Source organism: Pituophis catenifer, unplaced genomic scaffold (genome assembly GCF_029215685.1).
Source record: "Pituophis catenifer annectens isolate HBS135680 unplaced genomic scaffold, rPitCat1.0.hap2 SCAF_1, whole genome shotgun sequence".
NCBI classification, from domain to species: Eukaryota; Metazoa; Chordata; class Lepidosauria; order Squamata; family Colubridae; genus Pituophis; species Pituophis catenifer.
In genome coordinates this window covers 22,325,081-22,338,184 of record NW_027256881.1, presented here as the reverse complement: position 1 = coordinate 22,338,184, position 13,104 = coordinate 22,325,081, and the positions used below count along the sequence as shown (strand labels likewise).

The following is a 13,104-nucleotide window of genomic DNA, read 5'->3' as shown; positions in this document are numbered from 1 at the left end:
CAGAAGAGACAAGATAGTTTCTTCTCAAGGAGGAAAGCCTGTAGCATGGCACATTGTAAGTTTCTGCCTTAACACAGCCTCAGAAAATCTTCGTATCTTACAACAGTGCTTTTTATAGTCTCGTGGAGCCCCAAACACTTGGGAACAAAGAAGTGCATTCCACACACTGAGCCAAATTGTGCAAGTGTCTTTGAAATTGAGTGATTTCAAGCAGAAAGCAGAAGCTGATCACCTTTATATTCAGAAACTCACATACCACACAACTATATGTAGCTTGTCCTGTAGAAAGGTTGCTGCTCCTTTCACTGGCTCTGCTTTGGTCTGATGAATTCAGTAGAACTTTCTTTTCTATGGTTCATTTCCTAGAGAGAAAACACAGCATTTATAATTGTGTTCATCCTTCTATCTTTCCTGCCCTTAGAAGATCATGCATAGAGCGTCTCCTTCCATGATATGAACTCTTAAGAAGGAATGGGAGACCTCAGTGGAAAAATGAAGCAGCACTTGTATGCTTTCTCAAGGCATGCTCTTAAAATATGATCAGAATAGCATAATTAAGAGGGAGTCTGGCTTATTCTGAAACATAACTATAAAAGAAAACGTGTATGCACAAAACATCAAAAAGTCCTCTAAGCAGATCCAAGTGAGAGACTAAATTATTCATTAATAATTGGAAGTTAAGAGTCTGTTTCTGTGACTAGAAACAGAACCCCGAGTTCATCAGGGACATAACTGTCTCAGTCCTACGAATACTGCCTCTTTGGGATTGAAAGGCATGAAATTTCTTTCACTTTCTCTTCTTTTTTCCTTAGGTTTATATTTCACTGGTTCTGCTTTTATAAATATTCTGGAGTCCCATATGATGAAATATTCTGGAGTCCCAAGGGCAGACTAAGGCAGTAAAACTCTCTGAACTATCTATGTTGTGCTACACTAAGCATAAGATCTCTATACAATCGGTCTATGTGGATTTCTACCTTCCATCACCAAACAGTAAACACTCCCCCACCTCCAATTTTAAATGTTATTTCCCCACCATAAAATGACAAAATGGCTGTAGTCACAAAATATTTAACCTAGATTACTGAATTAATCGATTTGCTGAGAGTATACAACACAATAAACCATAATCTAATCAAATAAAACATGTACACACTAAGACAGACAAAAAATCCAAAGTTAATACTAACCAAACTGCATATTTTTATTAATTTTTATTAAATTTATGCCCCACCTACCTCACCACCAAGTAACATACTGTGTGAATGTGCCCAGCACTTTATATGTTCAAGTTTTATACTATGCAAAACAAAGAATGCCAAATGGAAAATTCAAAGAAACATAAATAGGAAAATAAAAGAATTCAGAAGTATTCTCATTCATTCACATATTTTTGTACTTCTTAAGGCCTACCCTGATTAGTGCTCTCTGTGTTTGGACAGCTAAAGCTTGCAGGTCTGGGTAGGTCTTGTTAATGAACTCTTTCCATCCTTTCTATGTATTCAGCCTAGCAACTGGGTGCTCAGCACCAGTGTTTTCAGTTTCCCTGTAAGGCTCCTGATGTAGCATTACTCCATTTCATTCTATGAATTCAGCCCCTGTAAAGAATAGAGAAATGGCCTTGAGAGACAAGAGGAAGATTTACCCCCATCTTATCAAATACTTAGGAGGCAGGGGCTTGGCAGCACAAGAAAACAACAACCAAGGACTTAATAGCCACCCATCAATTCCCCCATCTACATCTAAAAAGCTACACACAACAGGCACCATATAAATACCACACACAGAACAGCCCAAAGCACACAGAGAAGTTCCCTGAGGATGGGCACCAGCACGAAAGGAGACAAAACCTCTGGTCCCAGTGACTGACCCAGGGTGGATCCTGCAACATTATCCTGGGACACATATATTTGCCTTCATTTGTTACAAGAGGAAGAGTTGCTACTAAGGCAAAGGCCAGATAAAAGGAATCTAAGTTTGGGGCAAAACTGTAGAATGCATAAACAACTCAGACAGTCCCTTCCTTAGTTCACACGAAGGTAAAGGGTGGGACTGTGCTGACACATTCAGATTTGCAAGATTCTGTCAGTATAACTTTACAATAAAAGTAACATTGGTCCACATGATTTTGGTTTCCTAGTTAACCTTTAAAGGCTGATAGTCATCTAGAAAAGCGTTGCTGCCCCGTTGCCAGATAAGCTCACCAACACTGAACTTTGATTGAGTGTCTCAAATCTGACTCTATACCAAGTTTGACCTTTCCATTTCCCTCCAACCTGAATTCATAGAAGTGAAAGTCTAGCAGCTTAGTTGTATATGCTTGCTGTGTTGTAACCGGATACATTTGTGTTAGCCTGTCATTCAGGAAATATTTATTTTAAACTCGCTCTTCACAATCATATGAGAAGTCACTAAATAACAGCAATTTTCTTCTGTCCATTGTTCCTCTTTCAATAAAGTGGATGAGCATAAGACATACCTCTCAGAAATCAGATTGCTTCAGGGGCTTCTTCTAAGCATGAAAAGAAGTAGATGTGTTCAACATGGAAACAATGGTAATCCTACTCCATTATCAGCCCTGGCATTTCTTCAAAGTTCTAAGTAAAATAGCAATAGCAATAAGACTTATATACCACTTCACAGTGCTTTACAGTCCTCTCTAAGCAGTTTACAGAGTCAGCATATTGCCCCCAACATTCTGGGTCCCCATTTTACCAAACTCGGGAGGATAGAAGGCTTGAGCCTGGTGAGATTCAAACTGCCAAATTGCAGGCAGGCAGCAGAAGTAGCCTGCAGTACTGCATTCTAACCACTGTGCCACCATGGCTTTCATGTGCAATATTAGAATTTGTTATCTGGATATTATCAGGATGTGTTATCAGGATTAGCCTATCTGGGCTGCAAATTCCCAAAGACGATCAATGATAGCAAAGAAGTGCATAAAACTTTGCATGTTTTGGTCCCATCTGCTTGGTCATCTAGATATTTGTAATTGGGGATGACAGCCCTAATAAAATGTCACAGTGACTCCATGCAAACTTGGAAAATCCATCAGCTTTCAGTGTACCTGATATATTTGCCTCCAAACTTACTCAGGTTAACTTTATCTCCATGAAGCAAGCATATTTTTCAGCATTCTGTCTCACTGATCCATCAAACGACATTAACGTAATTTTGCCAGCTCATTACGAACATCAGGCAACCTCCTTCATTTTTCTTGCTGCTGTAACTTTTTCTCTAATAATAGTGTTCACCTCTGTTTTGAATGCTATGGCTATGCTATGCTATGCACTGTCTGTAATCTACAGGTTTTGGGCTGCAAACCTGTTTCCTATCTGCAACACCTTAAAGTAGCTTCATGCTTTCTCAGAATCCTGCAGCAACTATAGAGGGAAACTGCTTGAGCTCAGGACCAGCTGCATCTGTGTATATGTTTTAGACAGTGTAGTGTTTGTATTCCTTCATACTCTGAAGCACTATTTGGAGACTGAATCCAAACAATTCCAGTGTTGGTAACTTATACTCAGATCTGTTGTTCAAGAAAGAGAGAAACAGGCTGATATACACCACTTCTGAGTATTCTTTCAAATGGAGATATTTAAGGTTAAGTATTTTCCTGGTATCTCAAAATATTGACGGGAAAACCATGCCCAAGGACATGCAAGATTGTAGAGAAAACAGACACAAACATTCTTCCTGTTCTATTTGGTGTAGATAGGCAAAAGAGAGGATTGCAGTTGCCTTCCAGGTCTTAATGAAGAGAATGCTTTTATCTTCTACTACAGATATTTAATGATGCACTACCTGAGTTAGATAAGAACCAGGGCTTGATTTTTAACACTGCCCTTCTGTTCAGTTTTGTTTTGCCGTGCTTATTGGTGATAAAAGGGACATGAAGAGATGACATGAGGGATGAATATTCTGCTTCTCACAATTTCTGTTTCCAGAAGTATAGATAGTATGACTGTCTCCTCCACTCTTATTCAGGGATCCCATTGCTCTATTGTCTCTGCACCAGGAGTGTTTGTGGCTGTGTTTCAAGTGAGCAGGGCAACTAGGTCTTTAGTTTTTTTTTTTTGTTTTGTTTTTTTGTTTTTTTTAATTTGATTTATATGCCGCCCTTCTCCGGAGACTCAGGGCGGCTTACAGTGCGTTAAGCAATAGCCTTCATACTTTTGTATATTTTATACAAAAGTCATCTTATTGCCCCCACAAACTGGGTCCTCAATTTACCTACTTTAGAAAGGATGGAAGGCTGAGTCAACCTTGAGCCTGGCAAGATTCGAACTTACTTTAATTGCAGACAGCTGGTGTTAAATTACAGTGCTTAGTCTGCAGAGCTATCCAGGCTCTATAAAGCTCCAGCTCCATCTATATCTCAGAGCTCAAATTACAAGAGAATAGAAATGACCAGACTCAGTTCTTTTTTTAGGAAGGACCTGTGTTGTTTCCAATGTTACTAAGAGGAGAAAGAGTTGGAGGCTGTAGATTTACTCAGGGTCTCCCTGCCTTTTATCCCCTAATCCCACAAATGAATGCAAAACTCAGGCAGAAGACAAAAAGCTAGTTTGCAAAACTGGGCTAACAAACCAGGCCCATCCTTTTCATTCAAATGCATTCCAGGATTCCTCCCTTAGTTGAGTGCCTACCTTTATTTCTACTTCCTTTATTTCTACTTCCTAAAATCCAATATGTTATCTTTTATGTTTTGCTTTTTTAAAAGAACACATTGAGATAAAATGCTGTAGGAAATAAACCAGAAAGATAATGAAAATTAATGAAAAGGCAGCAAAAAGAGGAAACAAGCAGAATTGCACAATATTGTGCAGGCATACCCACAAACTCCTACATAATTTAAGAGAAATTACAAACATTTAAAAAATACATATTCCATATTTCTATAGAAATTTTAGGAAAATTCATAAGAAAACTATGTAACATAAAGTAAGGGGATCAGACTTTCGTGTAATCTTGCAATGTTCAATGATCTTCTAGTAGCAGTTTTGAAGAAAAGAAAGCTTAAGGTGGATTCCATCCCTTCTTTAGCTGCAGTGTAAATTTTTATTGTTCTATAAAGATAAAGGTTCCCCTCGCACATACTGTATATGCTAGTCGTTCTCGACTCTAGGAGGCGGTGCTCATCTCCATTTCAAAGCCGAAGAGCCAGCGCTGTCCGAAAACGTCTCCGTGGTCATGTGGCCAGCATGACTAAATGCCAAAGGCGCACGGAACGCTGTTACCTTCCCACCACAGATGGTCCCTATTTTTCTACTTGCATTTTTTACGAGCTTTCGAACTGCTAGGTTGGCAGAAGCTGGGACAAGTAACGGGAGCTCACTCCATTACACGGCACTAGGGATTTGAACTGCTGAACTGCCAACCTTCCAATCGACAAGCTCAGCATCTTAGCCACTGAACCACTGCATCCCATACTTTAATATTATTGCCAATTATGTGTGGGTGTGGTGTGAGAGAGAGGGAGGGAGGGAGGGAGGGAGGAGGGGGGACTCCTGGAAAGTGACCACACAGGTCCCTACAGTTTTATTGGTAAGATTTCAGAAGTGGTTTGCATTGCCTTCTTTCTAGGGTTCAGAGAGAGTGACTAGACCAAAGTCACCCAGCTGGCTTTGTGCTTAAAGTGGGTCTTGAACTCACAGTCTCCCAATTTCTAGTCTGGTGCCTTGACAATTATACCAAACTGGCTCTCTTGTCATTGCCTTCAGTCCAAAGGTTCTTGCAATTCCTTCCAATATGTCTCACCCACTAATGTCGCAAACATTTTTCCTCCTCAGATGACATAATTCTAAAAAAGCTGCACTGCACTGAACTCCAGATTGTCCTTCCTCATGCTCTGCCAGCTTTATTACCTTTGTTTATAGCTTTCTAATCACTGTGAACTCGCCTATGCATAACTTAATTAGAAAAGGTTCAAGCTATGAACTTTGTTCCAGATTTCAGACTTGGCACTGGGGCTTATAATGGCAAATAATGTTAACAAGAAAATATGCCTCTGTGCAGTGTTAAAGCTCTTTGCCTTCCCCACACAAATAGCCACATCCCATCTTTGATCTGGAAACAGTTTATACTCAAACAGTTGGTCCTCAATTTACAACCATATATTTCGTGACCAAAACCAAGTTATGATGGCACTGAAAAAAGAGACTCATGACTGGTTCTCACACAACCATTGTACTGTGGTCAACCTGTGGTCATACGATCAAAATTCAAGTGCTTGGCAACTGGTATCTATTGCGACCTTCCCAGCTGGCTCCAACTAGCAAAGTCAATGGGGAAAGTCAGATTAATTTAATGACAGTGTGATTCACTTAACAACCAAGGCAAAAAAAAGATTGTAAAATTGGGTGCAACTCACTTAACCTCCTCAGTTAGAAAGGGAATTCTATCCCCGTTGTGGTGGTTAAGTCAAGGACTACCTGTACCAGTCTTGATAATTTTCTTTCTGAATATGAAATTGTTGGTCTTTCCAGCATTGGCTTCCAGTGAAATGGTTAATATAAAATCCTTTGTTATTTTTCTCAACCAAGATAGCTGTCCTGTCCCCCAAAAAAGGTTAACAGGATTAGATTAGCATGACTTCACTAATATCTGAATAATTTATAAAAACTTTTATTTTATCATGGTTTATGATGTAATACATCAGCCTTCAATACAATACATTCCAGATGTTTTGGGACGACAATGCCCAGAATTCCTAAGGCAATCAGGTGGGAGCTATTCTACCCTGGCATTGGTATGCAACATAGGTTTCTACAATTGTTCTTTTAAAAGACAAAAAATGTGAGCTGTTTCGTCAAAAGGCTTTTAACAGAGGGGAATGTCATGAAACATTATCATCATAATCATCACCTGGCTTTTATGAAGATCCACCTTTTTCTTTGTCAACTTGTTTTCCTCTTGTTTCTAACTTCAGCCATGCATAGGTCTTGTTTTGCTCTTACCAAGTTTGAAATGACATATCCTAATTCCACTTTTTCTATTTTTAAGGACAGAACATTATCTGACATTCCTCTAGGCTGCTGGTAATTTTTCTTTTAATGTTTGTAGGTCAGTGGCTGGTGCTTCCGAAAGAGGTTCCCATTAGCAGCCAAGAAAGATACTGCAGATGTCAAGGTGTACTAAGCCTAAATCAAGCCATGTCTTTGGACAGTATTTCATAACTTATAGGATGAACTGAACATGATTTCAATAGAATTTACATATGTACAGAAGCATACAGTATACAGAAGTATTTTGTCTATTGCATTACAATGCCCACTGCAGTACAATGAGCTAAAATCTCTCAAACTGAGGATTTACAATTTCCAAGGCGGCTTAACTATTGTTGAATAGACAGAGTGTATATCTTCCTATAAGATAATTTTTTTCAGGGTTATGCAGTCTGGAAGTATTTTTTTTTAAAAAATAGACGGTGTCAGGAGTACAAAACTCCCAAGTTCTCGGTGTTTTATTTTTTTAAATCCGTGGAAAAACTGCTAAAACGCAAGAGAAAAGGAGGCTCGGATCACGGTGAAGCTCTTTTACCGAAAAGAGGTGGCTACAAAAGACAAGAGCGGGTTCGTCCTGTGCGCAAGGGCTCACTTGATGGATCTTGCCACAACCGGGATGGCGATCTCTCTCGAGCTGTCAGAGAGACACTGCGCGAAGAGGTGGGCACTGTGAGGGCAGCGTGTAGGCGGGACTTCTCCCGCCTCGGTTGTCATGGGAGCAGCAGCAAATCACTCGCTCTCCCCCCCTTGTGGTTGCTATGACAGCGGGAAGGGCGGGGTTGAAGATGAGGCCTAGCCATCCTGTGCTTGTTTAGGGGGCGGCGCATGCGTGGGAGCCTCCTCCCCCTCCCCGCAAAGCCGACCCTGTCGGTGCGGACTCGGAGGAGGAGCCGCCGCCGCCTCTGCTATCGTAAGAAGTCAGGCCGGTCGGCGGGAGGGCAAAGACGGAGCCAGCCAGCCGCCGTTGCCGCGCCGCCGGCACCGCCGTGAGTGAAGGGAAGGCGGTTGGGGAGGGCGACAACAACAAGAGGGAGCCCCTTCCCGCCGCCTGCGGGCATCGGGGAGGAGGAAAGTGCCCCGTCATGGCCCTCCTCCGCTTGTTCGGGGGACCCTTTTCGGTCCCCTTTCCCGAAGGGCCGCCGCTTGCGAGGGTCTTGCCGCCTCAGCTCGCCTTTCTTAAGGGACCGGCGTGCTGTGGTCTTTTCCTTAGTGAGGGGCCGCGCTGCCGCTCGCCCTCATCCCGCTTCTGCTCCTCGGAGGCGGCGGCGGCGGCGGCGGCGAGAGCGCGCTGTCGGCTGGAGCAAACGTCCCGGCCGCGTCCTGATCCTGCCTCGCCAGGTGGGGACCTGCTTGCGCGCTACAGGCCGCCGTGACTCGGCAGAGCGTCCTCGGGGATGGGGATGCTGCTTGAGAACTGAGAGAGAGAGAGAAAAGGTGGCAAGGCGCGATCTTCCCCGGGCAGCCGTGGAAGAAGCCTCCGCCGCCAGGGAAGGCGGGGGGGGGGGGAATAAAACCAGCTTTCTTTGCTGCGCCACGGATGTCGCTGCAGAAGGAGCCCTCGGACTTCTTGCCTTGGAAGCCGGGAAATCGAGTCCTTGCGTGTCTCCCGGGCTCAGCCTCTGTCTGCAGTTTCTAAATTTGGGGTGTGGACCATGCGGGGATTTCTAGTTGGAGGCGCAGGAGTTTCTTTGAGTCTTGCCTGTCTCCCTGCACTGACTTCTTCGCCAGTGTCCGGGACTGAAGGGGAGAATTTAGAAAGATTGAAGTTGGGGAGGGGGAAAAAAAAAAAAGTCTGTTAGGAAAAGTAAAAGTCCCAAGCCTGGCATTCTGCAAAACTGGGTGCAAATTAACTTGAGTAGGTTCTGAACGTCCCAGTGACTTGTTTTTTTGCGAGGCCATTTGTGATTTTTTTTTTTTAACCAGCAAGTCATCGATCACCGGTTGTGGGATAGGATTATATTCCTAGCCTTGATTAGAGATATGTGAATATATATGCCTTGTGTAATTAACCAGTCTGCTCAGTAAGGACTTGTGTATAGAGCACATAGACTCATACATGATCTAGCGCATAGGTACAGAGGTCACTGAGTAACTCTGTAGACCTTTGGAATGCAGAATGGCTGGTCCACTGGGTTGGATGGCCTAGAAAATGGTTTTTTACTTTTGTGACTGTCAAGCCACTCATCAGGATAGTGCTACACAGATACAGACAGATGATTCACATATTTTAGGAGGTGCTGGTTCAATTTCATCAATCCTAAAGTAAAAAAAAAAAATATCCCACTTTCCCAAATCCAAGTTAATACATTCCATCTTCCCCTTGGAAAATAGGTGCTTATATTAAATTGTTATAGGCATGATAATTTTATTTAAAATACACATTTATGCACGCACACACACACATCAATAAAATATTCAGAGCAATGCAACATCTGGAAATTGAGATCTTTTATAAGATATTCTGGGTACGTATAGTAAATACTGTATAGCCTGGCTATGGAATGAATACATTTTCTGGATTCTCATGTATTGAACCATAAATTAATTGACAGGTTGGGATTGATTAATATGCTAAATCATACAAACACTGAAGCAAGTTAAAGATAATTTTTGTCAATGACTCATGCATATTTATTGTATTTTGTTTTTACAAACACGGCCTCTGGGAATTGAGGAAAACCAAGTAATCTGTTGACAAATTTATCCAATACTGTTCACTGTTTTCTACTTTTTGACGAAGTGTCATTGCATGTGTGTTTGTGTGTGTGTGTGTGTGTGTGTGTGCACTCACACACGCCTTCAAATCAGTATTGACTCCTCGTGATTGCCTGGACAAGTTCCTGTAAAATTTCGGAAGTTGTTGGCTATTGCCTTCTTCCTAGATCTGAGAGAGAGTAACTGGCCCAGAATCACCTAACTGTCTTTGGGGTGGGGGTGGGGGAGGTGGTATATCTTACCTATCTTTGGCATATTATGGCAGACTGTGAGCTGGAGCACCATTACAAGCTGGAATCGGTCATTTCTGGACTGTATTTGCTTACAATACGGGTAGTCCATATGACCACAGTTTGGATTGGAACTTCCGTCACTAAGTTACCTGGTTGTTAAATGAGTCATGCCTGACTTTACAACCTTTTTGCCATGATTGTTAAGCAAATGTTCTTAAGTGAGTCTGGTTTCTCCCAGCTTGCTTGTCAGAAGCTTCCAGGAAAGGTTGCAAATACAATTGCATGAAGCTGGGATGCTGCAACTGTTGTAAATACATACTGGTTGCCAAGTAGCCAAATTTTGATCATATGACCACAGGGACTCTATGACAGTCATAAGTGCAAGGACTGGTCATAAGTAACTTTTTTCAGTGCCATCATAACTTCAAACAGGTGTTAAACGAATGATCATAAACAAATGCTACATACGCTGGTCAGCTTGGCAGTGTACCTGATCTCTGTGGTAAGTAGATGAGGTTTCATGACAAGAACATTGTTTCTTATAAATTCTGCAAACTTACTTGAGTGAATGCCCTATTTTAGAATTCCAGCATGTCTTCTCTGTACTTGGTGCAGAAATCAAGAAAAAGCATGGTCATGATTACCTGTCAGATCCCATTTGATGTGGCTCTAGCCTTCCTATAGATTTCTTTTAATTGTATTTTTCATGATTATCTCTCTCAGTTGTTCATGCCTGGTACTTTTTCTGGCACTTGTTTTTCTTTGTGCTGTGACATAAGATACACCAGGTTCTCCTGATTTAGGCTACCCATTTCCCTGCTGGACAGGGGAATGGAGGCCAAAAGGTCTTTTAATCCTCCTTGGGTGGGGGATGTAAACTTATCTTACAAATACAATATTTGAGTAGCCAAGTAAATCTTCTCTGTTGAGTGTCTCTGATGTGACTGTATGAACTAGTATATGAACACACTTCTGAAAAACTGATGTGAGAGGTCTGCAATGGTTTCATTTATATGTGTGGCTGTTATATTTCTCCTTTGACTTCTTGCTGTCCTTTGATAATTGGTTCTTGCTTCAATTATGTTTAAATGGTGATAGGGAAAGGCTTCGTACCCTGCTGTGAAATGGTTCCAACTATTCTGTATGACCTGTCTAAAACTCAGTCTTGATCACCCTAGTATTGAGCTGCCATAAATATTTATGAGACTGGTTGATGGAATAATTGGTATTTAAAACTGAGGTGTTTCCTAAATGAGCCTTCCTGACTCTGCCTGGCACTTAGTGTTTTGGAGATAAATAGCTCTGTGTATATTTGGCTAGTTATTTTCTCTCGGATCCAAAGATGTACCCCCTTGACCAGTTTTTGAGACTAGACTCCATTTGATGATGTCTCTAAGAAATCCCATTAACTTGATACCGCCTAATAACAGGAGATTAAAGAAAGAAAGGAAAAAAGTGGAGAATGAGGTAGGTTTTTAAAATGTGGGTATCAGATATAGTTGCTTGAAAAACTAGTGTTTGCTGCACTACATTAAACTTACAAAAGGAAGAGGAAACTGGAGAAAGGAACAGAAAATTTTGAAACAGTTTAAAATACAGCTTGGAAGGTGCACTACACATCTTGCTGAAATATATATCTTTTCAAGAAAGTAACATAAGAGTTGTATGCTCTATCTTTGAACAGGCCTTTGTAATTTCAGATTTTCAAGGCAGCTGTAGATTTTTTAGCTCAGACTTTAAACAGCTGCTAATAAATATCTGTCTGATCTTCTTTAGAAAATGTTCAAGAAATTTCTCAACCTCCCTAGGCAGCTGCTTCAGCCAATCCTTGCCTCATCCTCAGTTTCTGCCTCTTTTTCAGCAATGTTTTCAAAACTTGGGATAGGCAAAATTAAGCACATCTTGCAATAAAGAATTTGAGTTTTGGAGGTAGTAATTAAGTAAAACTTAATGGGAAAGGCACTGAGAGATGAACAACTAAGGAATGTGGTTCATTTTTACTCTGTGCTGACCTCAAGAGAGAAATGCTGACAGTATAAATTAGGCTAAGCTGTCTACATGATTTACTGGTGCTGAAATTTTTTCATCTTTCTTCAAGCTGGGTTCTGACACCCGGGCAGTGATGTCATTGTGAAGGACATATTCTGGACTTTATGATTGTGGACAGGGTGGATAAAAATCAATGATTTAAAAAAAATAATAAAACAAAATCAGATTTTTTGATTTAAATCGAATTTTTTTGATTTTTATTGAATTTATTTTAATAGATTTTTACCCCAAAAGTTTTTTATCGTAAGATAGTTTTCTATTTAAGATACATAAATAATTTAGTTTATTCAGCATGAAATGGATCTTAGTTATGTAGCATGAGGCTGTATATTCTGCAACACTGGAACTATCGGTGAGTCAACAGTGGGTCAAAGGAGTAGCAGAGATAACAGTTGCTCTTTAAAAATTATGATTTAAATCGAGTTGATTTAAATCAAGCCTTTTTACTAGTGATTTAAATCATCATTTTAATTGTGATTTAAATCAACTCGATTTAAATCAAATCCACCCTGATTGTGGAGTCTATTAAGGAATGATCTGAAGACTTTTCTTATTTCCCACTGGGGCTGCAAAATGTGGGCCTTCTATTTTGAGAAATATTTTCTCAAGCTATGCGAGACTGGAGAAGAGGCAGAACACAGAAGACTCCCAATGGTACTTATAGTGAACATCAGCCACTTTTTCTGTAAGCAGTAAAGAATGTCTGGATGCATGAGGCCATTGCCATTATGGTAAAATGCTAGATGCCTTTTCTACTTGTGCATATCATAGCTAAACATCCTTTCCAATTTCACTTCAGTTGAGTTCCAAAGTGTTACATTCTAAATTTCTACTTGGTAGATTATTACCTGGGCAATTCACTTGATTGTAATAAGATAATGTGGAGAGATAGCTGGAGATCTACTTAAAAATGTTAATGTAATTTTAGAATCAATGGTTACAATTTGTTTAAAGTCACAGTGATGGCACTTTGGTTAATTCTAAGACTAATTCAAAGCAGGACAATCAACTACCAATCCCAAAGGTGCTTTCTGAAGAGGCAACTGGACTTTCTGGCTTTTTCTTTGAAGACATTTCTCTTATCATCCAAGAAGCTTCTT

General features: G+C 40.8%; 1 protein-coding gene across 2 annotated transcripts in view; it reads left to right on the top strand.

Moving 5' to 3' along the window:
- The first annotated feature begins 7,854 nt into the window (after window positions 1–7,854).
- MAPRE3 (microtubule associated protein RP/EB family member 3) overlaps window positions 7,855–13,104 on the top strand; it is a 30,365-nt gene continuing 25,115 nt past the window's right edge. The window contains exon 1 of one of the 2 annotated variants that reach the window (XM_070932173.1): window positions 7,855–7,993. The gene's annotated coding sequence lies outside the window, so the exon portion shown is untranslated. The remainder of the gene's footprint in view (window positions 7,994–13,104) is intronic. The other variant, XM_070932174.1, reaches the window with a different exon arrangement.